This window comes from Strix uralensis, chromosome 5, assembly GCF_047716275.1.
Source record: "Strix uralensis isolate ZFMK-TIS-50842 chromosome 5, bStrUra1, whole genome shotgun sequence".
Lineage (NCBI taxonomy): Eukaryota > Metazoa > Chordata > Aves > Strigiformes > Strigidae > Strix > Strix uralensis.
In genome coordinates, this window is record NC_133976.1 from 13,142,682 (window position 1) to 13,168,076 (window position 25,395).

Here is a 25,395-nt window from a genome sequence, read left to right on the forward strand (position 1 = left end):
AAACATCTGAGCTTCTATAAGTCTCTAAAATGACACTAAGACTGCCAATGTAACGGACACTTACCGAGAAATCTGAACCAGTGCGAGTGATGTTTGTACCTCTTGGAGGCTCTGTCAAGGGAGAAGAGACAATGATGGAAACGATGCAGCTGAATATATGCCTGCTCAATTAATTTTGGTGTTGTAAATCTTCTAAGTATTTCTCTTAGCAGTATCATATTAGATTTTACTGTGTGGTTATTCTACAGTAATCTGTCAATGTTTTGTAATTATTCATCCCCTGAAGACTGTTTATGAAGTGTTTGTATACTGCTAGAATTACAAAATGGGTGCTTCAAAATGAGCATGAGCTTTTTTTAGAAAGAACTGCACTCGTATAGGTGTAAAACAACACAAAGTTGTTGGTAATCTTTCTTGCATGCTATTTCCCCAGATGTTTTACATATTAAAATAACAAAGCCATAATAATTAATTATAATGAAAAGCAAGTAGGGAGAATTGAGAAGAGATAGGGTAACTAGTGCTGAAGAGTATTTTCAGTTGTGATTTTGAATGAGACAGAGAGTTGCTAAAAGAGAGACATAACAGGAGTCTAATCCAGACAACATGGTCTGCAGGGACTTAATTGTCCCTCAGTATTTAGAGAGTAATTCTGTATTTTACCATTTCTTTAGTGAGGTTTGCATAAGTATAGGCAAACTATTTTGTATATTTCCATTTCTTTAGTGAAGTTTGGGTAAGTATATTAGACAGGTAACACAGATATTTAGAAGCAAGGCAATTGTAATAGTCTATGGATACCTGCAGACTTCTCAAACTCTTAAATGTTATTTTATGCAAACAAACAGGATGAAAGTGGTATCAGTCAGGTTTTTGCCGAAGTTGGACCTTTGGAGCAGTTTCATAACTAAAAGTCCGTCAATGATTTGAGTTAATAGAAAATGGGAACCCTGTAAATACACACAGTCAGTCTTGCTATTGTTATTTTTACTGTCCCATGCTCATCTACTCATTGTAGCTTGCAATGTTTCTGATCTTGGACTCAGCACATTTTCAGCAGAAGTTAGTGTTTTAAATTTCTCATTTCTATGGGTTAGAGAATGTACAAGCACGTAGCTACATGATCCCTTCAGAAGAAGGGGATCACGGGCAGGGGGTGGAGCAGTGCTGCCTTAAAAATCACAGCAATGACAGTAAATGTCTGCAGAATTGCTCTGTGGGAGAGAGTACTTTTTCCTTCTTACACTGTGCTCAAGACCTCCATCCTCAGGAGCGTGAGTTATTCATGCCTATAAATTGGACCACACCAAAAGGCATATTTATAGCTCCTCTATCTGGCTGTAGACATGGAATCTGAAATTAGTCCTCTTTCTCTTCTTGAGTAGGTGGAATTTTCAGAAATTATTTTCAGAGCAGTCAAAGTCATTTAAAGTCTCAGGATAAATGTTTCTACATGGCCAATGCAGAGTCCTTAAATGAAATTGCCTTCAGGGGGATTCACGTATGTTCCAATTGATTCCATATTTAAACTCCAACCTGATGAAAGCAGACAATCATGCACACAGTGGAAAAAGTTCAGGAAAGGACGTCAGGATGCATGTTTTAAACCAAATCAAGAATAAGGAAAAGTTATTATGTGTTACAGGCATATTTTTATAACATACATACTTCTTATATATTCGTGTGTGTGCGTATGCGTGCATATCTATATTGCAGACAAATCTGTCATGTAAAACTCAGCAATAATATGTAACATGCAAAAATAGCTATTTCACCAGACCTTATGGTGTTCAGCCAGATGATAATGAATGAAAAAATCTGTATACGTATTTGAAAACGGTGATAAAAGTGGCAATGTTCTTCCAGACTTTCATTTTAAATTATCCATGTTGAATTAATATGCTACTGTGGAGTGAGCAGGCAATGCTAAGATAATTTGGGAATGAGATGTATAGTCCAAGTGTTAAGGTTTACTAAAATGATCTGGAGATTTCTTCTGGTTGTTCTTCAAAAGTCTGCCCAACAAGAATATTTGCGCCCTTTCCACCTCTTGGCACTTTATTTAGGAAAATGTTAGCCTGCCTGTAGACATTGCATTTGTCTTAAATATACGTCTTTTTTTTCTGCTCTCAAACCTCATGGTTAACTAGATTCAGAGCTCATTTTCTCTCCCAACAGATTTGGGAGGATAATCTGAACAAAAGTGTGTCAGCCCCAACTTATTTGCACAGTTAGACAGTAGGTGGTACTTGCTTGATCTGTCACACATAACATAAGCAGAGTCACTATAGGCACTTAAAAGGATGCATTTCTCACGTGTTGGTTGCTGGACATCACGATGTATGAAATCATGTGAAAAATGCTTCTGGGGTTGAAATGGTGTTTTCGGTGATCTTCCACCAGCTCCTGTATTCACTACCTCTTACCCATTATTTCTCTAACACTACAGGATAACATCAAGAATAGACTGAACTTTTCTATTATTAATTTTTATTTTGAATAATATTTCTATCCATCCTAGTGTTTTCATTCTGTGGAAACAAGTACTGAGTTAATAATTTTCCGAGTATTGCTGACATAGTATAATGATGAACAAGAATAGAATAGAATAGAATAGAATAGAATAGAATAGAATAGAATAGAATAGAATAGAATAGAATAGAATAGAATAGAATAGAATAGAATAGAATAGGCTTTCAGAGCATTTGTCAGATGTGAGGGTGGTTATATCCTAAAACTTAACTGAAAAAAACCCTCCGAGATTTGTGCATTGAGAGTGTGGGACAAGATCCCACAAAAATTTTAAGTTTTGCTATATTTCTGCTATATTTACACATTAGGTCCCTGAATCAGTGACTGTTGTGGACTAATAGCATATAAGAATTTATTTTCAGAATAAAACTTTAAAATACAAAAATCAGAATTTCTGAGAATTTTGTTTCAGACTTTTTATCTTGTTCCTCAATCACAGATGAAATCTCCAGTGGTGGCTCTAGTTGGCACATTCTAACTGTTTCACTAATTCAAATGGCTTAAGAGGATGTCACCTACAGGTCAGCAGTTCAGGATAATGAGTTAGAGGGATAATGAAGATACATTGGATATACGATATACAGGGGTGACTTCATTCCAGTATCTGTTGGATGGACACAGAACATCACATTTGGAGGGACAGACCAAGAAGTTAATGAGAAGAGACTGAGTGCTCTTCATATTTGAAGAGTTGGTCCTCTCAGTAGCACATGTGAACAGAAAGTATGACATATTTTTCTTCTGCAACCTTAGCTTTGTTGTTCTCTTATATGTAGAAGAGCATTGCATTTGAAGTTTGCAGAACAGACCTATCCACAGGTATTAATCAAGAAGGGAGCTTTATAAGAAAACAGAGTGAAAATAGTAATTTCATAACAGCTGTGCTACGTGCATCCCTCCCTGCCCTGCATTCATTTCAGGCCAAATTTTGTATGTCACACTGCGCTGTAGGATGACTTTTTATGAACACTTAACTGAAGACATTTGTGCTAGCACTGTATTTTTTATTGTAGTAAACTATTATAAAAATAAAAAAGTAAAATTTACGAGGTATCTGAAGTGAAATTTCAGTTTTCATTTTCAGATTAATTTTCTTAAAATAAATTAGATTAACAAGCTTGTTTTCATTTTTACCTCTTTTGGTACATTGCTAACCAGTCTGAAGTCTGGAATATTGCTGATGACACAACATAAAATGGTGCAATAGTACATTTTATTTCACAAAGGTGAAATGATTTCCCTTCATACTGTGAGCCAAATATAGAAGATCATATTGCAACTAGTGTAGAAAATTTATACAATTAATAGTGGTTATGTTTCTGAAGGAATGGATGTTAGGGAAAAACAATACTCTTGATAGGACAAATCCAGAATATCAGGAAAGGACACTGGGTAATCAGCTGTACCTCTAAAGACGGTACAGGAAATGTTTGTACTTTAGGCATAAGGTCATATTTTCTTGTTCACCTTTGAAGGCTAAAAAACTTTCTTATACTTTAACTAACTTCCTCTGAGCTCTAGAGTTTAAATGTTTTAGGTAACAAATTTAAAATAACTTAATTCTTACATTAATTACTGCATTGCTGAGAACACAGTTTCAGTAGTTGTATTGTCCATATTTTATGTGAACTATCATCTGCACTGGGACTACTGTTGTCAAGCTTATACCATTTTCTGCTTTCTGTTATTTTCATGGTATGTTTTGCTTGTGTTTTATGCTGTGTACTTCGCATTCTTTTCTCTGGTTACTGTTTTATTTAACTGCAAAACTGCAAAAGTTACAAATAGGGCCTATATGAAATTAAGAATCTTAATATAAGCTTGGGTGAAACATCAACCTATCTTATGATTAATTACATTTTTTCCTGCTGTTTATATTTGTGAACAATGTGAAGTAAAATCATTCTAGAGCACCTTGGAGAATGCAGCTGAAAACCGTAGTAAGTGAAATGTAAAGAAGGATGAAATTACAAAGAGATTCTCCTTTTCCCAAGTAGGACCTAATTTCAAAGCAGGAGAGAAATGGTGCTCTTGCTAGTAGCCAGTCTGTAGAAGTCATTCAATAAATAAATGTGACATAATGGTAAGATTTACAGAATCAGCCACATTATATTTGTTTTACCTCAATACAAAATATCAGCAAAAATATTATCTCTTCCAAGAATAGAATAGCCATGTCTAAGCATTTCATAAAAAAAGCAAAGTAAGTTGTGCGCTTGAAAAGTACCTCTTCATATTTGGATATATTTTTACACCAAAACTGATGCTTTTTAGAAATTTGTTACAACCAACATAATAGTGGGTAGTTCATTCAGAACCTTTTTAACAGAAATGTAGATTTCTCAGTAATGATCTTTTACAAACCTTAAGTTCATCATCAAAGTATCTTGTTAAATAAGCTGCAGAATCAAGAAGTCCATGGAGAATGAAAAGTTAATTTCAAACCTGTTAATTAAAGAAAAGTGAAAAAGTGTGTGGCTGGTGGGAAAAATGTATGTCTCCTTTTCTACCTTCATGGCTTTACAACATGAAAATGGAGAAATTGCATATCCCCTCTAGGGCCTTTTCATGCTAATGTGTTGTAGAGCCATATGAAGTAAATGTGAATCTAGTCATTAGTTTTCTTTGACAGCATAAAAGAATTTTATACAAAAAAAAGAAATAATAGTATTCCAGTAAACCCATTTCTGTTAGTTCTGTATTCCCTGATCAACAAAACTGAATCATTATTGTCACAGCGTAAGGGAGATGGCTTTACAAGTTGAGATTTTAGGTTCACTTGTGTCATGTAACATGACCCTGCCTTGGAAAACATATAACTATACAATTGTGTACAACCTGTTCTGTTGGTAATGTCTCTTCTGTTAATACCAATTAACAAGGATGAGTTCCTGTAGGGCTCCTGTGAGGCTAAAAGTGGAGTGCTAAAGATCTTGGGTTTCTTTGTTCAATAAGCATTACTATGGTTACTTTTATGTAACATATTTCACTTTTTATTACAGCACTATATCTGTCAGCAGAAAGCAAATAGACATTGTTTTTCATAAAGAAACAGATCATTCTTTAAAATACAATAAATTTCATTTCCTATTTTTCCTTCCCAGTGACTGGCTTACTGTAACTAAATTATAATACATCCTTGGCTCCATTTTTACCTCATATAATATTTTCTTAAATGTCTTCATGTTTGCTAGCTGGTTGGGGACAAGAAAACATAGGTGTAAACGAGCATTCAAGATGGACTTAAGTGCACATGGCCTAGTTAGTGAAAAGTCTACTAAATGTTTTGGGAGTTGTGTTAGCCACTCTCTCAAGTATCTAACTGGAAGGGCATAGGAATGGTCCCTCCTGAATGCAAGTTTTGATTCTAGATTCAAAAGCATAAAACAAAATAAATCTCAAGCAAAGCCTGGTGCTGCTGATGCATTTAAACTTCACTTGCAGAAAGATAGCACCCTGCTGGGCTTTGTAATTGACTAGCAGTGGCCAACTTCTTGTGTTGATAAACTTCATTATCACAGGATCATCAAATAATTAGTCTGGAAAGGACCTCTGCAGATCATTTGGTTTAACACTCCACTCAGCAGGAACAACTTCAAAGTTATGTCCATCTTGGATGGTAGATCATGTTGCTCAAGACTTTGTCAAGCTGACTTTGAGCATCCTCACGAATATGCAGTCTCTCTGGGCAACCTGTTCCAGTGTTTGATTACTCCTAATGTCATTTTTTTCCCCTCGTAATATTTTTAATTATAATGTTGGCTACTGTTTCTTTCTGTATATTTGGCATGATTAGGGGAGAGTTTAGGAATTAGTTCCCCTGTCATTCTTGGATGTCTCTGGCAAACCCACTGTATTGGCAGATCCAGTTTTAGTTGGAAACAGTAAACATTGGTTTTAGGTGAAGAAAAGGACTGACCAGAGAGTGACAGTTAGCAGTCTGCTTACATGAAATATTTGAGCTTGGTCACAAACTCTTGAGCAGCACTGAGAAGTTTTTAATCTCTGGGACTCGAAATCCCTCAACTGTAAGTATGCAAGATAAGTGTCATACACCTTCCACAGACTGTAATTTATTCCTGGATGGATGAGGGTAAGCTATCCATACGATTGGAAGCTGCCGCTTCTGTGTCAGTCTCCATCCATTTCCCTGCTTTGCCGAGAGGCAGTTTGAGGAAGAGTAGGGATACACTACCCAAAAATGAGTGTGCTAATACTTCTGTAGCTAAATACAGCACTAACTACATGCTGAATTCAGAGAGTCAGAAGTTCTACAGCCAGAGGGGATCCTTATGTTCACCTTGTCTGACCTCTTGTGTTACATAAAGGATAGATTTCTTCAACCATTCCTATGTGAAAAACCTTAAAGATACAGAGAATTTACTACATGTTAATAATTCAAGTAGTTAATTGGCCTCTATATTAAAAACATGCACCTTTTTTCTGGTCTCAGTACATGAATGCTCAGCTTCTAGCTACTAGATAGATCATGGTACTAGACATTTTATAAGGGACCTAATTATTCATTAAACTGAATGTTTGCTTTAAAAATATTGTAGAATGGGAGACATCAGACACTTTTCCACAATGTAAAATTTGAAATATTCATTAAATCCCTCCATTGTGAGATCCTAAAACATACATGCCCTGGACCTGCATCTGATTTCACTCATACTCATCTTTACTCTTCTGTCTCCCATCTCGCTGTTATCTATTTATACACTGCTTGCTGTAGCAGAGTCAACATATTCTGAGTTCATCTACTTTATGTGTGTTTAAATGTGTTCCTAAAATAGCACAAAATCTTTAGGGACTCTGGGATCATTTGGATAAGGGATGTGTATGAGTTGTGTATTTTTCCTTCTGTTTTCTGATGGCTAGCACATTTATTTCTAGTATATAACTCTATGCATCAGGTTTTCCTGTACCTGTGTTGTCATTACCATTATGAAAAGAGTTAGTGAATATAAGATCAACATATGTTTCAGCCTTTGTAACATTCTGACTTTCAACTTTTTCAAGAAAGAGCAACAAGACAACATTTATGGCACTGTTCAGTTTTTCTGTGTTAGAAGGACAGTTGTAATTACTATTAAAATGTCTAACAGTATGAACTCAGGTGAGACTGTCATCAAAAATTAACACATCTACATAGTCAGCAACATCCAAGGTAACCAAAGCATCAAGATACATTTGCTATAAAACAAGACCTTCTAGGGTAGTGCTGCATGGGGTGATGGCAGATAATTTGGTGTTGTCTTGTACATTTGTTCTCTATTCTTATTTCTTCCTACTGAGGATACTTTTGAAAGAGTTTAAGACCCATTATGTTTTACCTTAGGGTATTTTCTTTTAGCTTTTTCTTTCTTGGGAGAAATGTGTTTTATTTCATTCAGCAAAATGTATTTCTTGTTGAGATGGCTACCATACAAAACCAATTCCTTTTGCAATACCAATTGTTGCATCTTCCTAACATTTTCTCTATGACGTTTGCTGCTTCTGCTAGATACTTGGACTTGTCTACATTTTAGATAGAGGGCACATTTATGGAACTCATACTGTTTACAGATTTTTAAGAGAAAATAAATACAACCCCCCCAAAAAACTCTACACAAAAATCCATGAAGGTTTAACAAATGATACAGTGGTGCTTTATGATGCTAGTGAACTAATTCACCTGCAGTGAATTCCTTGACTTTATTGGATTATAAGATAGATAAAATAGCAGTAAGATAGAGAGCATTATTTATTGTACAATCTTAGACTGAGATTAATATTAAAGTATGAGGAAATTATACTGTGTGATTTATGAGCTTCATTTCAATTACTTGAAAATTTTTAAAGCCACAGGTCGACTTCTTGGCTGGTATAAATCAATAAAATTGCTTTTATTTATGCTAGCTGCAGATACAATTACATATTTTTAGTTTCTTCATAACTGTATTCTTTCCTTCAGATATTTCAGAAGAGCCCCATAGCTGCTTCAGAATGTCAGGAATTGTAGAATTGATTCCCATCGGAGATTTGCATCAGCTGAGCCCATTTAACTTTATCATTTTTTACTTGTAGCTGATCAAAAATTCAGCAGGCTATATTGTGCCTTTACCTTCTTATGTAGTGACAGTTTGGGACTCCTTTGAAAAGATGAGAGATGGGTGTATATTTATTTAAAAATTTGGATAAATCACAGGAAAAAAATGTGAAAGTGATAGAGAATTTAGATTGTTAACAGATCATTTCAGATAGGAATATAACATGCTCCCTCTAGTGATGAACAGGTAATTTCAAAAATCTTCTTACATCCTTAAATCTTCCTAAAGTGTCATTAAAATTCAATGTTCCTTATACAGAATGATGCGCAAGCAATAGATATTGCAAAAATTAGATTCAATGTATATGTAAGAGGTAGGTTTATGCGGTAATTATGGCATTACTTCATTTATAATTATTATCTTTATTTCATGTAATTCAGCCAACCAGTATAATTTAGATACACACATGCATCTGCTACTTTAATAAAAGTATGCTGCCCTTGACAGCCTCATGCCTTAAGCAAACCCAATGTATTGAAATCTCTACTTCTTCATGCTTTCTTCTTGTGGAGTTCAGCCAACACAAAGCTTTGTTGTTGCTGCCATTGTTTTAAACTACTTTCAGCAAACCTTTTACTATAGCTAAAAAAAAAAAAAAAAAAAAAAAGGCCTTGTTTCTAGTAATTTCTCTTTGTCAAGGTCAACTGATTCAGCAGCTACTGTTCTTGACTAGGTTTTCAAAACCTAAAAAAGTGTTACTAGATGTAATGTTTCTTTATTCAGGAAGCTTTTTATACTAGAATTCAAATTAAATTATTTGAAGTACGTTCTTTTAAACAAACAAACAAAACCAAGGAAACTTCTTAAAAGCAAGAAACACAGTTAACAGATCAATAAACTTAGTGTTGAACTATGCAGATTAGATGTTAAAGTCACAGCTTGATGTGATATCTAGTTACTTAGTCATTGAAGATATGCTATTTTTGTCAAAGGATTGAGAAGGATGCTCCACCAGTGCTACACCTATGTTGTCTATGGGTTGATAGTTTTGTCTGGATGATTTCTTGAGTTCCATGCCTGTCTGTGGTAAACTAGTACTACAAAGAAGGAGTTAAGGTTGAAATTTGATCTGGTAACCTGGTAGAGAAAGTACATGATTTGAATGTTACTCCATGTGAGCTGGTTCAACAGCTGTATAAAAGAAGTCCTATTGTGTGGCAAACCTGAGGCTTGTTGGTAACTGAGGAGAGAAGTCACTTCCCAAGGTGTAGATGACTCCTACCTTCTGCTGAGCATGGCAGCCCAAGAGTTGATTCTTCTTGTGTTGATGTGTGGCTGTTCCAGTAAAGGCTGCAGCAATGCCTCATCCTTCCAGAACTCATTGTTGTTCTCCCTTGGAGAAATAATTGTAACAGCCGTATTAGCTGATGTTTGGCAATTCTGCATACAGCAGTATATCCTGACTAGTACTGAGTGAGCACAGCAGTATTCATGTTTAAACAGCTTAGTGACAAATGTCGTGTGCCGCAAACACACAAGGAAGGAGCCTGAGCCAAAATAAACTGTCTGTCTTCCTGTTCTCCATTACAGCAATACCAGTGGTAGCAAGTCAATCCTGCAGTGTAAGTGTAGGGACACCACCTTTTCCTGGAAAGGATTGTGATGCTGAAAAGTTGTCCCAAAGGGGACAACTCCTCTACATATTTCTTAAGATAAAAATATTTCGTTTCTCTTTTATTTTTTGTTCTACTGGATTTACATTATTATATTTTGTGAGTGCAAATGTTTCCTACTGCATTCATGCTGTATGTCCAGACATTATTAATCTTTGGGCTTAAAAGTGGTCTGAGACATTTAATTTCTCTGACTTCTCTGAAGTAAATTTTGATTTTTGCTGATATTTGTAAAAATTAAGCCAAAATAAAACCTTCTAAATTATTTCCAAGTAATGGGCCAGCATTCCTTGGGTTTTGGTGGAGATTTAGTGTTAAGGTATACTGTCTTGCTTTCATTAATAATGAGGTTTCTGCGTCCGTTTCCCCGAAGAGAGGAAATGCTCAGTTGTTACGTAAATAGCACGCACACATACGTGATTTATTCTTCATGACACAGAGAGCTCATGATTTTGTAGATACAGCACTCTGTGTTGATGCTTATGATGTAGTTCTCATTTATTAATATTTGGACCCAATCATGCTCTCATTTCAGTGAATTGCAGTTTTGCTATTGACCATAAGAGTAGAAAGGAGAGGCCTATTATTATTTCACTTGTTGACTTTAGGGAAGTCACTTCCAAATTATCAGTTATCATATTACCAATTGCAAAATATTGTCTCTAATGCCTCCTATGTTATCTAGAGGCAAAAGCACAGTTTGGTGGATAAAAATCAAGCCACAGAAGAGAAGCAGTAGGAAACAGCTTCTGAAATCACCTCTCAATTTCGTATAACCACGTTTTCAATGCAGTTTGAAATGCAGTTAATCTGATTAATTCAGTCTTCAGAATGGGTTTAAATTGAGTTTTTATCTTTCTCCTAAAAGAGAGGGATCATTTAGATGGTCCGATGCAGCTGATGTTCTCAGATGCTCGTTGCTGATTTAGCAGTCACCCCGTAACATTGAGCATGTATCAGTGTAGAGCTCTTGAGGTAAGCAGTGGGTATCACCAAGAAAAAGTGCTACATTAACCCCAAGGCCAAGCATGCAGAGTGCATGCAACCCTTTGTAGGAGTCTGGGCCACGCTGGGAGAAAGTTAGTGCAGACAGAAGAATGCAAGGACGAAGACAAGGCCAGCAAAATAAGGCTGGCAAAAACACACAAGATAGCAGATAAGTGAGAAACACCTGTGGTCAGCAAAAGCACACAAGCCTGAGCAAAACAGGGTATGAGATAAGGGAGTTTTGGCAAGTTTTGGGCTTTACTAATTGCAATTAACCAATGCAAATGCTTGTAGAGGCGCGTGAACAGCGCGTGTAGATGACCTGTAGCCTATTAGAAGATAGATGAGTGCGTGTACGGAACTTAGTAGAGTATAAATGTAACCAAAAAAGGAATAGAAGGTGATAATAATAATATATAATAAAAAAGATGGACGACCTGATCATCACATTGGTGTTGCGTCGTTTCTGTTCCCGCACGGAGAAATAAGGACCCCGGCTAATGGTGACTCTGACAACCCTTCTTGTGGGTAAACTCAAAAAGGGATGTCTTCTGAGGACATTTTGGTTTATTATGTCAATTCTTATCCTGGTTGGAATTTACTTTCAGATTTTAAAAGCTAATTTATATTCTTGTGGCTTACTGTTGGCTACCTATCTTTATATGCTTTGATTCCAATTCACATTCTGTTCATAGACAAAACTTCTAGTGAGCTATTATCATTTGACTGTATTGGTAACAAGGTTTACTTGTTGGGCTGGGCACTGGCTGGAAATATACCAGGTTTGTCAGTAGTATGGTTTTCAGATGAGAGAAAGAAGGCTTTCTCACTATTTGTAACTCCAGAGATCATTTGAAACAATCATAACTGATTGAAGGTAAATCAGTTATGAAGTTCCTAAGCCCATGAACTAGCTGTCACAATGATGCATTTGAATCCAACTCATACAGATAAATTACTCAAAAGTATGAACTGTCACCTTCTAGTAGCTGAGGCCATATTTCAGATAAGTGCTTTCCAGAAAAGTGATGTTTGGATAATTTCAGAAGTCTCTTGGTGGACTTACTGATTATCTGTTGTGAGAAAACACTATGGACCTGAAGGGCCTTGGCTGGATTTATCTAGTGAAAACCCCTTAGCTGGGACCTAGTACAAAAACACTTTAGCTTGGGCTCACCTGACCTAACTTTAAGCACGTACTGAAGGCTAATAAGCAAGATCCTACTCATCCTAAATGTCTTCTGAAGTCAAAGGAGAAGCTAGAAGTGTCACACTGAATCACCCTCTGCTGAATACACAGGAAACATTGGAAGTTCAGTCGTACAGCACAGGCCTGTATTAAACTGTATCAGCATACTTGTGAATCCATCAGTAGATATTAGACATTCCTTTTGGGAGCTTAAAATCAGGATGGAGAAGAACAGTATTGTGTTAGTAAAGAAAAGCACAACAAATCTGCAAAGATGGAACTTCCCCTTTTTTCCTTTTTTTCTCTTTTTTTTTTTTCTCCCTCTCCTTTTTTGGACAAAAAAGAAAATAAAGGGACCTAGTTCAAGGCAGTTGAGAGAATAATTAGAGAAACTCAAGGGTAAGTAACAAAGGAAGTTTTCCTAATATTACTGTCAGCATTTTGATGAAAGTACACATAATGAAATAAGTAGATGATCTTAAGTGGAAGCTCTGGGATCAGTTTACAAGGATGTAAGACTAAACACTTCTCCCAGATTCTCTGCTAGCCTCTTTGTGCCTCTAAATGTGGATTTCCAGTCTAGCAGGTGGAATCTATATGCAGTTCTGAAACATTACCACTGAAAATTAAACCAGTTTTTTTGCCCTAGACAATTGACAGAGGAAAATCAGGGTGTTTGGTCTAGCATAATTTGAATCAATTGTCTAGAGTTGGGTCATACATACATATATATGCTGATTTAACAGAGTGTTTGCCCAACTGAGGATAATAATATCCCCTGAAAGTCCATGACACTGTGTTAGACAATAACACCACAATTCCATCATATAATCAGAATTTAAATTCTCTCATGAGTGGGGATAAGAACATATGGTTTTGTTAGTCAAGACACTGAGGACTACCTTTAACAGTTGTCAGAAACTGTTTCACCAAAGGTGAATTTAAACATCTACAACTAGTTATTTTAACTATTTGTTATTCCCCTACACTGAGAAACTGAGCAGCTGTCAAGTGTCTCAAGAGATCACAAGAAAAGGGATGAGACTAAAAGGATAATGCCCCCAAAACAGTGATTTAAGTCTTCTAGGCTACTAGATATAATGGGAATAAGAACACACAGTAAAAATACAAAGATTATGCTGTATTTGTTCCATGAAGATATTTTATTTTCAAGAGGAACTGCTCAGCTAGAGAGATTGACCACTGCTCAATTAAGGACAAGCTAGGCCGGCATGAGGATATCTAGAACTGTAGTGTCTGAACATAAGCCATACTTCATGACAAGAACATATGTGAGTCAAAAGAATGAGGTACTTAGCAGGCAATGTATGTATGTCATGTACAGCACCTTCAGTAAATTGACAAGTTATAAATTCATCTCAGATTTTACTGCTATTGAATGCAGTGGCACTTCTGTATATTGGGATGAAGGCACCACTGTGTTAATGGCATGTGTTGCCAGAAAAAAAAAAAAATCACGTAAGGATTTGGATCAGAGAGATGATTAGTGTGAAAAAGCAATAGTGATCTTGTATGTAGCTATACAGAGCTCATGGATTGAACTTTGAAGAAGCAGAAATGCTAAGATGCTTTAAAGAAAAGAAAGGGCATAATTATAAAATAAGGAATATTCACATTCTCTGATAGCTGGGAAACTAGAATCATTGACCTACCCTCTTCAGGGAATTCAGTTTTCTGATACTAATTATTAGAGCTACAAATTCTTAAATAGTAATTAATTACATCTGTAAAAATAAAAGTAGCATCATTAGATGTATTTCAATTTGCTATAGGTACTTTTAATTTGCTCCGTTATCATCCGTAGCAACAGATGCCAGTTCTTGCTATCCATTTGGAGCTAAAATAAGTGGAATTAACTCATCTCTAGTGACTACTGAATTGAATGTTGCAAGGTTTTTTACAACTCATCATATCAGAAAAGGAAGCCTCACTGTACAGCAAAAGCAGCAATTTTAATTAGCCAACCAGAGTAACACTTGCTACTCACCAACTTTTCTTTCAGCACTGCTGAATACAAGAAGAATATCAAGGTCACACTGGGACTGAAATCTTTCAGGTTGTTCCAAACCCTTCTTTATTCAGACATAACCTTCTACATAACACTTATGTTCCTCTGGAATAAGGAAATTGTCTGTTAGTTGGAGCGTGTAGTACTCATGAAATGACCTTCACCAGTGCTGTAGTTACACCTCAGAAATAATTCCTGTAGGAGACAAGAATGGGCTTCCCCACATTCAGAATTACGTGATGTTTATTTCCTCACCTTCACTGTATTTGACTCCTTTGAAGTTAAATCTAAGCTTATTTTCTTTTTATCATCAAAAGAAGAACGAAAAAGGCTTTTTAAATTTTTTTAAAAGCTCGAAGATAGTCACAATATCTAAATCTGCATCATGCACTTTTATGTTTGTGAGTACGCTATAAAATAATGATTCCTGTATAAATAATTTATTCAACTTGTTACTGAGGAATGATTTTTTTTTTTTATTAATGTGAGTTAAGCTGAAAATATTTTTTTTCCTAAAAACAAATGGGAAGAAATCTGTTTCAAATAGCTGATTTTTATGGGGAGTCATGTTTTTAGGGAAAATAATTTAATACAAAAACTAAGACAGTTTCAAAATAATACATTTCTTTTCTGAATAACATAGAAGTGTTCCACGATGCATTCATTTATTTGAAAGAAGAATACATTTTCTCTCCCACAGTTTTAAGCTGGACTTTTTAGAACAGAAAAAATCAAACATTGTCTTTCTGTGAAATTTACTGCATAAGTTCATAGTTCAAACAAAACTATGAGAAACAGTGAATGAAGAAGAGCAACAGAAGTTTTTAGCAAGGGGTCCACATCAGTATTTTGTATATCCTACTTTTACTGTTTGTACTAGAAAGTAAGAGGAGGAAAAAGGGAACAAGATGCTTTCTTACTCTAGAAGCAGACAGGAAAGCATGTGCTTGCTATGCCAGTGTGCCCGAGAGGTGCAGCATTCCATAGCCTGTAACCGTCACAGGAGAAAAGTGCTTCTACATGGACAGAGCAGTGCTGCCATGGGAAGCAGTCCCACAGCATGACTTCTCCTTCTGTTCAAAGCCTTCTTGCAGCATGTGGTGGCATCCCACAATAAGAAATCCTGTCTAGCACTGATGGGATCCCTACTGAGGGAGTGCAATTCCCTGTGTCTCAGTTCAGCAGTTGCTCTGCTGTCTGGATAGCAGTTGGCCACCAGGATTTCAGCTGTGAATTTTCTGGAGGTGTTGCACACAGTATTGCACAGCCACTCATCCATTTCTTTGAACTCAGTTCATTAAAAATGAGTGCAACATTATCTGCTGTTATATATGAGCATTTTTTGTCACCAAAACAAGGTCTAGTCCAGCTGTCTGGTAAGTGGTGAAGATATTTGACTGTATTTGACTTTTGGGGTGAAAGCCTAGGAATAAAACCATCAGCACAAACTATGGACTGGAAGATAAAGAAAACCAAGTAACTTGTAACTCTATTCTACCATTCAGACACCATCCATTGTAGGTTTCCAAAATACTTTTTGGTTCAGAAACAAGAGATGTGCTCTGAATTGGCTCTTGCTCCCATGCCTTGTTGGATAGATATTGTTCAGAGGTACAGCGGAACACAACTATGAAGACTATGAAGAGAGAACAGACTTGTGTCTGAAGACTGCCTCATTTTAAGTACAGATTATTTTTTTTCATTTACACGTATTAAATAGGTTCCCTATTTTAAGCATAAACTCACCTCATTTTTCTATATGTCATCTGCCCTAATCAGTAAATAACCCTTAAAATCCTGTTATTTTTTTCATACTATTGATTCATTAATTAACTGTTCTGCATTATTGACATAAACTTCCAAAACAGCTGAAGTGAGTTTGGTTAGGAATACATCTGTGGGTGGTTCTATGGTGGCCTATTCTACAGTCCCTCTTTTGATGCCTCTCAAAGTTAGACTGCAGATATAGAAAATCCATTTATAAATATTTTCAGAGATTTAGTAGCAACAGCTAACAACTTCACAAAAACTTTAAAAATATACGATTAAATAGACATTATACAGGGTGGCTAGCTTTCTAAGTTTGAGCAAAATATATAGAGTGGATAAGAATGTTAGTATTTTTTCAGTTTATAAGTTATTATTGCAGTCGTTGCAGAATCTTTCAATTGTACACAATGGTTTCTGTATGATTTAAGCAGGTTCTTCAGTTCTCTGTAGTAATATGTACAAACTGTCTAACAAAAGTCATCCACAACAGTTTATCAATAATGTTAATAAAATCAACTGGTATAAAAGCAGGTCCTGTTGTTGATAGCAGAAGTGTTGTCCCTTATTCCAGATGTGGTGTGTTTCCAGGATTTCTGAAAGTATATTTGAATTATATTTTGACATCACAGTTGAACAAACTATCTCAAATCTCACTTAATATTATTTCCATTAATTCTCTAATCAGCTGGACCATCAGTAGGAATAACAGAATTGCTAACACCGGGCAAAAATTCAGCTGTTAATAACTGGCTGTTTAGCAGACCTACACATGCCAACAGACTACTATGCAAGTAGTTCTTTAACTACATCACCTATCCTCTTGAAGAGATGAAAAAAACCCAGACATTTCCCCCAAAAGGCTTTGTTCTTCCAAAACCCTTAAGAAACCATGTTCTAATTAAACTTTTCTAGTAGTGGAAAGCTTTTTGCATGTAATTAGGTGTACCTTTATTTTATTAGTTAGATCAAAAGTCTCTGTCTAGATCTCATTGGCAGAAGACTTTTATAAATCTGAAGGGATGTATGGAAACATACTCATGCATACATGATTTTCTCATCAAAATGCCCTAATGCATGTCTTGATCCTTCAGATATTTCTGTTGTGTACATATATTCCCTTTCACATAAACCCCTGCTGTTTATAGTTGGAATAAAAGTTTATGGGGGTGTAAACAACTTTGTGTAATGGGAATCAAAGTCTAAACTTCCAAAAGGGGTAAAGATTTGTCATCATGTTTTAGTTTATAGATTTACCAGAAAGAGTGGAAATCCCTGAAAGACCAAAACTGAATGTCTAAAGCACATACAGAAAATAATCTTGGACTTTATTATTTATTAATTCCTACCACAACCTACCATCCATTTCTCATCAGATTTTAAATTTCCATTCTAAATGTTTCTTTAGAACAGTTCACTTCTTTCTTTCCTGTCTGTTTGGAAAGCTGATACGACATTTTAGTTTTATAATAAGTGTAAAAGATATTGGGATATATTACAGGGGTGTTGCTAAGACATTAACATGTTTTATGAAAAAAATCCCAATGTCTTCTAGAGCTTCATGGCTGGTACTAGTTCTTGCCTTAAAAAAACCAAACAAACAAAAAGACCAAACAACAAAACTACTTTTGAGGCAGTAATGTGGAATCCAGAATGATTCATAAATGGTTTTCCTTCTTTTCATCTTTTCACTTTTTGATCACTGAAAATCAAATTCCTTCAGGCACTTGGCTAACCCCTGTAAGGTCTACACTTCCAAATGCCAGCATGCCCGTAATTTCCCAAATTGGTATTTTCCAGGAATTACATAGAATATATTTTAAGTTTTTATGATATCTCCATTAGCAACAGCTTTTCTGATTGTTTTTACAAGTAACTTCTGCAATATTTCATGTCCAACTTGACACAAAGTATTCACACTTCTCTATTATTAGCTTTCATCTCTAAAGTCTATTGTTAACATCTTAAAAGATACCCTTGGCAAAGATAATGAAAAAAAGATGTTTTATTTGCTCAAATGCTGTGCTGGCAATGAAACTTGTATAGCTGGGCTTAATGCTGGGTCAGAGTTGTTCTTAAAAGAAAGTGCTCTGCGGACTTAATGAGGAATTCAGCAACAGCAGGAAAGTGACCCAATTCATGCTGCGATTACCAGGCAATGACTCACGTACCATTGTAGAGAGAACACCCAGGATATCAGTGCCTGTCACAGGATAACAGCATGAAAGTGCAATGATCAAATCCTCCATCAGTGTAACGGGTAGCTCTGGATATGTCACAGTTTATTTTAAAGAAAAGTCTTCAAGTATCTATCTCAGCCTACAGCTCTTGTGCTGTGTTTCTTCCCTGAGTGTCTTGCTGGTTCCAGTGGTCCTCTCATAATTAACCAAATAAATAAACAAATAAATAATCTTCCTACCAGCAGTTCTCAGCTAGAAGAACTGTCATTCCCATCTCCCAGTTTTACTTTGCTGTTCAGCTCCAATATGACTTAATTTTTAAAATGCACATATTATCTTTGGGCTGTTTTTATGCGCATTGTGCGGTGTCTGTCACGTTGCACGAAACCAAAAGAACAAATAGAAAACCCAGACTGTGTTTAATTGGAAGCTACTGAACGCATATAGAATCTAAAAAAATAAAAGTATTTGAAAGGATGTATGGATCTGGATTGTAATAATCGTGCTAAGCACCAAGCAGGAGCTTGTCTAGCTGACCTAGTGCATATGTCTCAACTTTAGAAAAAGTGAAAATCTAAAGAACCGCAGGCTGAATGCATATTCTTTCCATAAAGCTCATGCTTACTGTTAGTATGTGCATTGCAGATCTCAAATCCAGGAAGTCACTGCCTCTGTTTTACACTACAAAATATAAAATATATTCTCCTAAGAATTATGTGGTATTACAAAACGTGGGCACTACAACCTAGTACACAGTCCCTTAGCACTGCTTTTCACAATCTTACATTTTACTTCTTCACCTAATTTCAGTGGACACTGGATTGAATCATGTAGTTAATCTATTATTTCTGCTAATGTCAGTGGATACTGATGATGCACAGGGATTGGAAAACTTCCTTTTAATTCACATGAATTAAACATACAGAAATGAAACTATTAGTTCTGTGATGAAGTATGGTTAAGTGCTGTTCCCCCTCTACTAAAATGGGGTTAGAAAATCCTGGAGATAGTAAAAACACACTGTTTCTTCCAAACAGTATCTGATTCTTTCTTCTGTGCATAGGCAACATTGCAACTAATGCTGCAATCTCACAATTCAGCAACTGCTAAATGTCTGGCTTTGCCTCATGGTAGAGCATTTAACACCTTTGTTAACAGCGTTTGAATTGATTAACCTGGAGATCTTATTCTGGATCACATTTGCCAACAACCTGCTTATTAATGCAATTTGAAATTATTACCCCTGAAAAATATTTCAGGAATCTGAAATTCATTCCTTTGCTTCTGCAGTTATTTTTATAGGGATGCATCAGAGAAATTGCTGGTATTGCACACTTAGAAAGAGGAAAAAACTTTTCCTCTTCATGACCCTTGGCAAGAAGGGGCTTATGCCATTGTGTTTTATGTTGTTGTTATGACAAGTACCATAAACACTTGAAGCTTCCTGCTTTGTAGTACATCTAAAATCACTTTACTTTAAAATTACGTTTATTATTCTCTTCAGCTGGGAATTCAGTGGATCAAGACGAATGTGGTGTTTCTCTGCTTAATGCAGTTAGTAATTTGACAAGATAGGTATAATTTTGCATACATTTCAGTTCCTCACAGTAATAGTGTCCCAGAGTAATTTGGCAAACAAACAAAAGAGCTAATTAAACATTGTTGAATTTTTCTAAAGCAGAGTGTATACAAGGTCGTAGGAAGGGCTCAGCTGAAGTTTATTAAAGATTAGCAGTCTGTTTCTGCAGGAGGGATCCCTCCAGCTACTGTAATGTATGACAGCCTGGCGTACTGCTTTCCACAACAAGCTGTTGTACAAAGCAGAATTACAGAACAAATTTTCAATAGAATGTCTAATAAAAGGGCTTTATAAATTAAAGATTTTTTTTTTCTTTATGTTTTATTTGGAACAAATAAGCACAATAAGGCCCTATTTGTTTCCATACATTTGGAAAATGAATCTAGGAGTAGATCATTATGCAAAAAAGGCTTGGTTATTACTGTGCTTTTCATTTGCACTGTAAATCCTTGTGGCAAAGACATACCTTTGCTTTTGCAAATAACAACCAATCCATGCAATAGGAACCAATCTGTGAATCCACATGCAAATCAGCTAAATAACTGTGAAGGTGTCATATAGACTGTACAGGATTACTACTTGTGCAATATTATCCTTGTAATGCTGGCAAAGACTGTAAAATATAGATTATTTACTGTGCAAAGATGAAGTGTTCTTGAAAATGTGTCTTTCCTGTCATAGTTCTGAGATTTTTAACTAACATTCATGTTCCTTTGCTGACACATAAGTAAATTTGCTTCTTCTCCTATCATGCATAACTACATGGAGTTAGCAATAAAAGAAATATTGAGAGGGCACCTTACCTGCTTTTGAAAGTAGCAGAGCTGGACAGAGACTGTGAAGACTCAGTGTTTCTAAGAAATAGAAATATTTTCAAAGTGAAACTGAGCACCTTGTTCCCAAATAAGCACTAATATGTTATAATTATGTACTTGGATGCTGAGACTAAAAAAGAGACATATAAATTCCTACTTGTTCTCCTACCTGACAAACTGGTGTAGAGATGTCCAACCCCAGAGTTCTTCCGGAGTTAATAATTCTATAGTTTTTTACTAACAATGGGAATCTGGACTGAACACCACATGAACTGACCGGTTTTCCAATCTATACTAGCAGTCAACATAAAACTTCCATGCTAAATGTTATTTATTGTTCTGCAAACTCATATAAGCAGTATTTAAAAAATAGTTGATTGCTATTAAATTAACACACTCCTTATTCATTGTAAAGATTTCTTAGGTGTCTAAATTTATATCCTCAGGTGCCTTATACTCAGTTAAAAGAAAAATGCTCTTTCAAAGGCTATTTATGTACACAGCACCTAATTCCTCTCCTGAAACAGCACCCTCATATAACATAACATTGAGCATGGAAAGCCTGCACTGGAGTATGGTGAAGCACCATGTTTCCCCTGTAGAACAGCAGAAGAAACAAGCTGCAGAGGCAAAGGGACTTTTTTTTAAAAAAAAAATTAAATCTGCCACATAGCTTAAATATCTCTAAACTGTACCAACTATCCATCTTGAAGTTATAAATCCAGACAAAGTAGTTGCTCAGTGAATGACCTTAACATTTTTTTTGAGAGCAGATTGATGAATGGTGCAAGCAGTGCTCATGAAATCAAAGGGGGTCAGTATCAGTCCAGATTTTGTAGACCAAGCTCCTTTAATTTCTAAGGTACCTATATGTTTTGTGAAAATATTCGCTTGTATGGACTGGTCATGGTTACTTCCAAACTACTCCTTTTGTGTCTTCTGTTCAACATCAACAGTCGATTGCATTTGTCATAAATATGCATAGTGTAAATATCTCTTGCTGGTTTTGATCGTGCAAGATCTATAAGTATCATATTCTTTCATTATGGAATTCAAAGATTTTTTTCATATGTTACCATGGTAACAAAATGGTAACTGGGTTCCTATTTTCATTTTACATTAATAAAAGGCTAAATATTATAAGCAGTAACAAGTGTGTCCTATTAACCCTTGATGCTGTATAACAAGAGATGTTGTGTTCCTGTAAAAATATGAGGCTTGGAATTAATATTTTGTTTTAAGTCTTGAATCACCATAGCTTCTAGACCGGCTTATCTGTCTATATGAAAATGTAGTTAAAGACAATATCTACTAAGAACAGTAACTCTACATTAGTTTAAAAGCCAGGAAAAAGAAAAATTGAGTATAGTCTATAAGATTCCTATATATAGACCTCAGTGTTCAGATCTTCATGGGTGTTTAAGATTCTCCAGTAACTGCCTCCAAGTCTTTAAACCTGCACATTGCAAACCCTATGGTGCTTACAAAAGGTATAAAGGACAGCAGAAGTATTAATAGCAGCAACTCAGTTCCTCCAGGGTGAAGGAGTAAAAGAGGCAATAACTATTGATTATTCCATTAGTCAGGGAATTGCTTTAATCATTTGCAAGATCTCAGGTCCTCCGGGCTGAGGGAATGAGAACAGATGCAGGAGGGAAATGGGACTCAGTAAGATTTTATCAAGAGCAATAAAGTTCTGGTGGGGATGGAAACTGCTGTACCTGGGGTAAGAGTCACCCTGAACACATGCGACTAGTGATCAAGGTTTGCTCTTTCCTCCACTTTTTGAAGAAATGAGTAGCTGACATCTTATAGGAGTACAACCCTCAGTATACAATGCAGAGCTATTGGAGCAGACTCCATAAGGATTACAAGAGAGTGGAACCCTCCATATTACCATCTGAGGGAAAGTAGTTATCTCCTGGCATTGCAGGACAGACATAGCAGGTATAGGTAGAACTAGCAAGAAATTTTTCAGAAAATCTGCTTTTCCTTAAAAATGTTCGTAATTTACCCATTTCAATTCAACTTTCAGGAGAAGGGATTCCTCATCTCCATTCTGGAATATCTAGTGAAACCATGAGGTGCAAGAGCAAATGAGAAAGGAAGACATACTGTAGAATTACCAGTAGCTATTCAGTCACCTAGGAAAATCAGTGTGAAACCGAGATTCGGGGAGACTAAATTAAGAAGCTGCTGTGCACAGTGGCACACTGGCGATTCTGAAGTGGAGTTCTGGGTCTTTTGGTTTTGCCACAAAGATCCATTAGTTTCATCCTATAGCAAAATAGGAACTATTTGGTATCTTAGAGTGTTATAGAACAAGATAGTGATTTTATGTGCAGCTCTAAATACAGGGCATCTCATGGTTACCTTACACATGGGTATAAGTGATGAGTAATGTGATGAGAGAACAGACAGGCTAAAGTTAAGCTGTGTGTAAGGATACAGAATTAGTCTATAATTGGACCATGCATTTAATTTGAAATAGGTGAAGGAGATTTCACAGAATATTTAATTCATAATGCAGAGCATATGCAAACATTATCATATATGTACCATATCCAAAAAAATGTGACTAAGCCACATAAGGGCAGAAAGGTCAGGTATTTAGCTTCCAGTTTAAGAGATAGATTCAGAATCTGAAATTTAGTCATGTACACTTTCCTAGGCAAGTTGACCAAAGTAGAGAAAAACAGGGATAACTGAATCTGTTGTTGGACCTCCTGCGAGACTTTGCAGTCGTCCCTGCTGAGTATAACTGCTGAATATCCATGTGTTTAAAATAAACTGCAGTGTATTAACACTTAATATCATAGAATCATTGAAAATTTAGTTTGAGAGGGAGTTCAGTTAGTCATCTGGTCCAACTGTTCGCTCAAAGGAGGCTTACCTCCACATTTTATGTAACATAGTTTTGTCTGATTGATAAACATCTGGTAATCCTAGTGCCATGTCTAGGAATAACATAGCCTTGATTTGCCAAAGTGTTTTATGAGGAAGATAGACTTCCTGTCAGTAGACTTTGGGAGTGAAAAATTCCTCAGGAGAGAGCATGCAGATCAAGCATCTGATGCCTGTGCTGTTAGTAGAGCTCCCGGGAGCTCGGAGGCTTGCCAGAATCCCTGTGCTTCTGCACAGTTCTCACAAAGGGCTGGAGATCTTTGAGGATGCTGCTGCATCCCCAGGGGTCAGATATTCCATGGGGAGTAAATTCAACATATTTATGGACTGCGTCCAAGCGTCTGAGTGCTTTAATCATACCATCCCTGAAACACAATTGTAATAATCCCAACAAACCCATTTCTTCAAATATTAAATTCCCAGAAATAAACAGCCAAATAAGATGAGTTTTAGTTTTAAATGTTGAAATGAAAAGGGAATTGGAATCATACAGATGAGGGGAAGTTTCTCATAGATTTGTCAAAACATATTCCTGATGTTATTTTCTCAGGCTCGTTCAGTCTTTGCCACAGACATTCAGGCTGCCTGTGAGGAAAGGTGTTTATGACAAACAGTCCAGATAACCTAATTAAGGCACCATTATGTCTCAATGTCTCCACTGACAGCAAGGAGTTTGGACAACACTAAAGGCCATCCAGTGCTTTGGCAATGCTGAATGCTGGCCAGTAGGAATCACTGAGAGCATAGGAGCCCTGTCATTGTCACTGAGAGAACCTTGCACTTCTAATGTGCCCTTCATGGCACAGAAGTCACCATTAGACCTTGCTATAGAATGGAATTTGGTGTGAGATTAACACAGCTGCATTTTGGGCAGTGCAAAGGATAATTTTGTGCATTTGAGGCAATGCAAGGGATATTTTGTCCTTTGCCTGTCTGCTAGCTTCACATGGATATCTGAGGCATCCCACAGAGACCTACGTATGGCCAATGGAATTGAGCTCTTAGCAGGTAGGCAGCTGAAGAGCTCTCTTGCTTCCACCTCTTTTGACTGTAATATTTTATAGACATAGCAGAAATGTAGGCAATTACACTTAGTTTTCTTAATCTCATTAAGAGTCACACAAAATGATTCAAGGGGTTTTAAATGCAGATATCTGAATAATAGACATCAAAAGTAGATGAAACATTTTATGTTAGCTGACCTGAAGAGAAGTCTGAATCCCTACTGTGTAATATGAGAGTCACAGTACAGTGTTTAAGGTGGTGGATTAATAACTGAGGGAGAGACATCATCTTCTGGACAATATCATAATGTTAAACTTTGGTCCAGAAAGTGGAAGATGTGGTTTCTAGCCACTTCCCAGGGTCAACAGTCTTGAAACCAAACCCTGCAAGGGTGATATAATCACTACAGTATTGATAAAGAATTGGTTAAGACATTTCAAATACTCTGAGACTGAGGAGGATCTAAAACTCTCCCATTTCCAAATGGAGTTTTGAGACTTACTTAGTGGTTTTAGTCAAAGTAGGGATACCCTGACCACAATGAACTAGACCATTAGGACATCAAGTCAAATTCAGATGCTTCCCTGCTAACATCTCAACTTCTGCTAGCTAAGCTGAGTCACTTCTCAGCATGTATGAAATACTGTCTGTTGGCATTTTTGGAGTTACGTCATCCAGAGATGACAATAGAGGCAATAGCAAT

The 25,395-nt window shown here is 36.2% G+C and overlaps 1 protein-coding gene across 10 annotated transcripts in view; it reads left to right on the plus strand.

The window, feature by feature from the left end:
* MAGI2 (membrane associated guanylate kinase, WW and PDZ domain containing 2) overlaps positions 1-25,395 on the plus strand; it is a 763,738-nt gene that overhangs the window by 433,515 nt on the left and 304,828 nt on the right. The window lies entirely within an intron of this gene.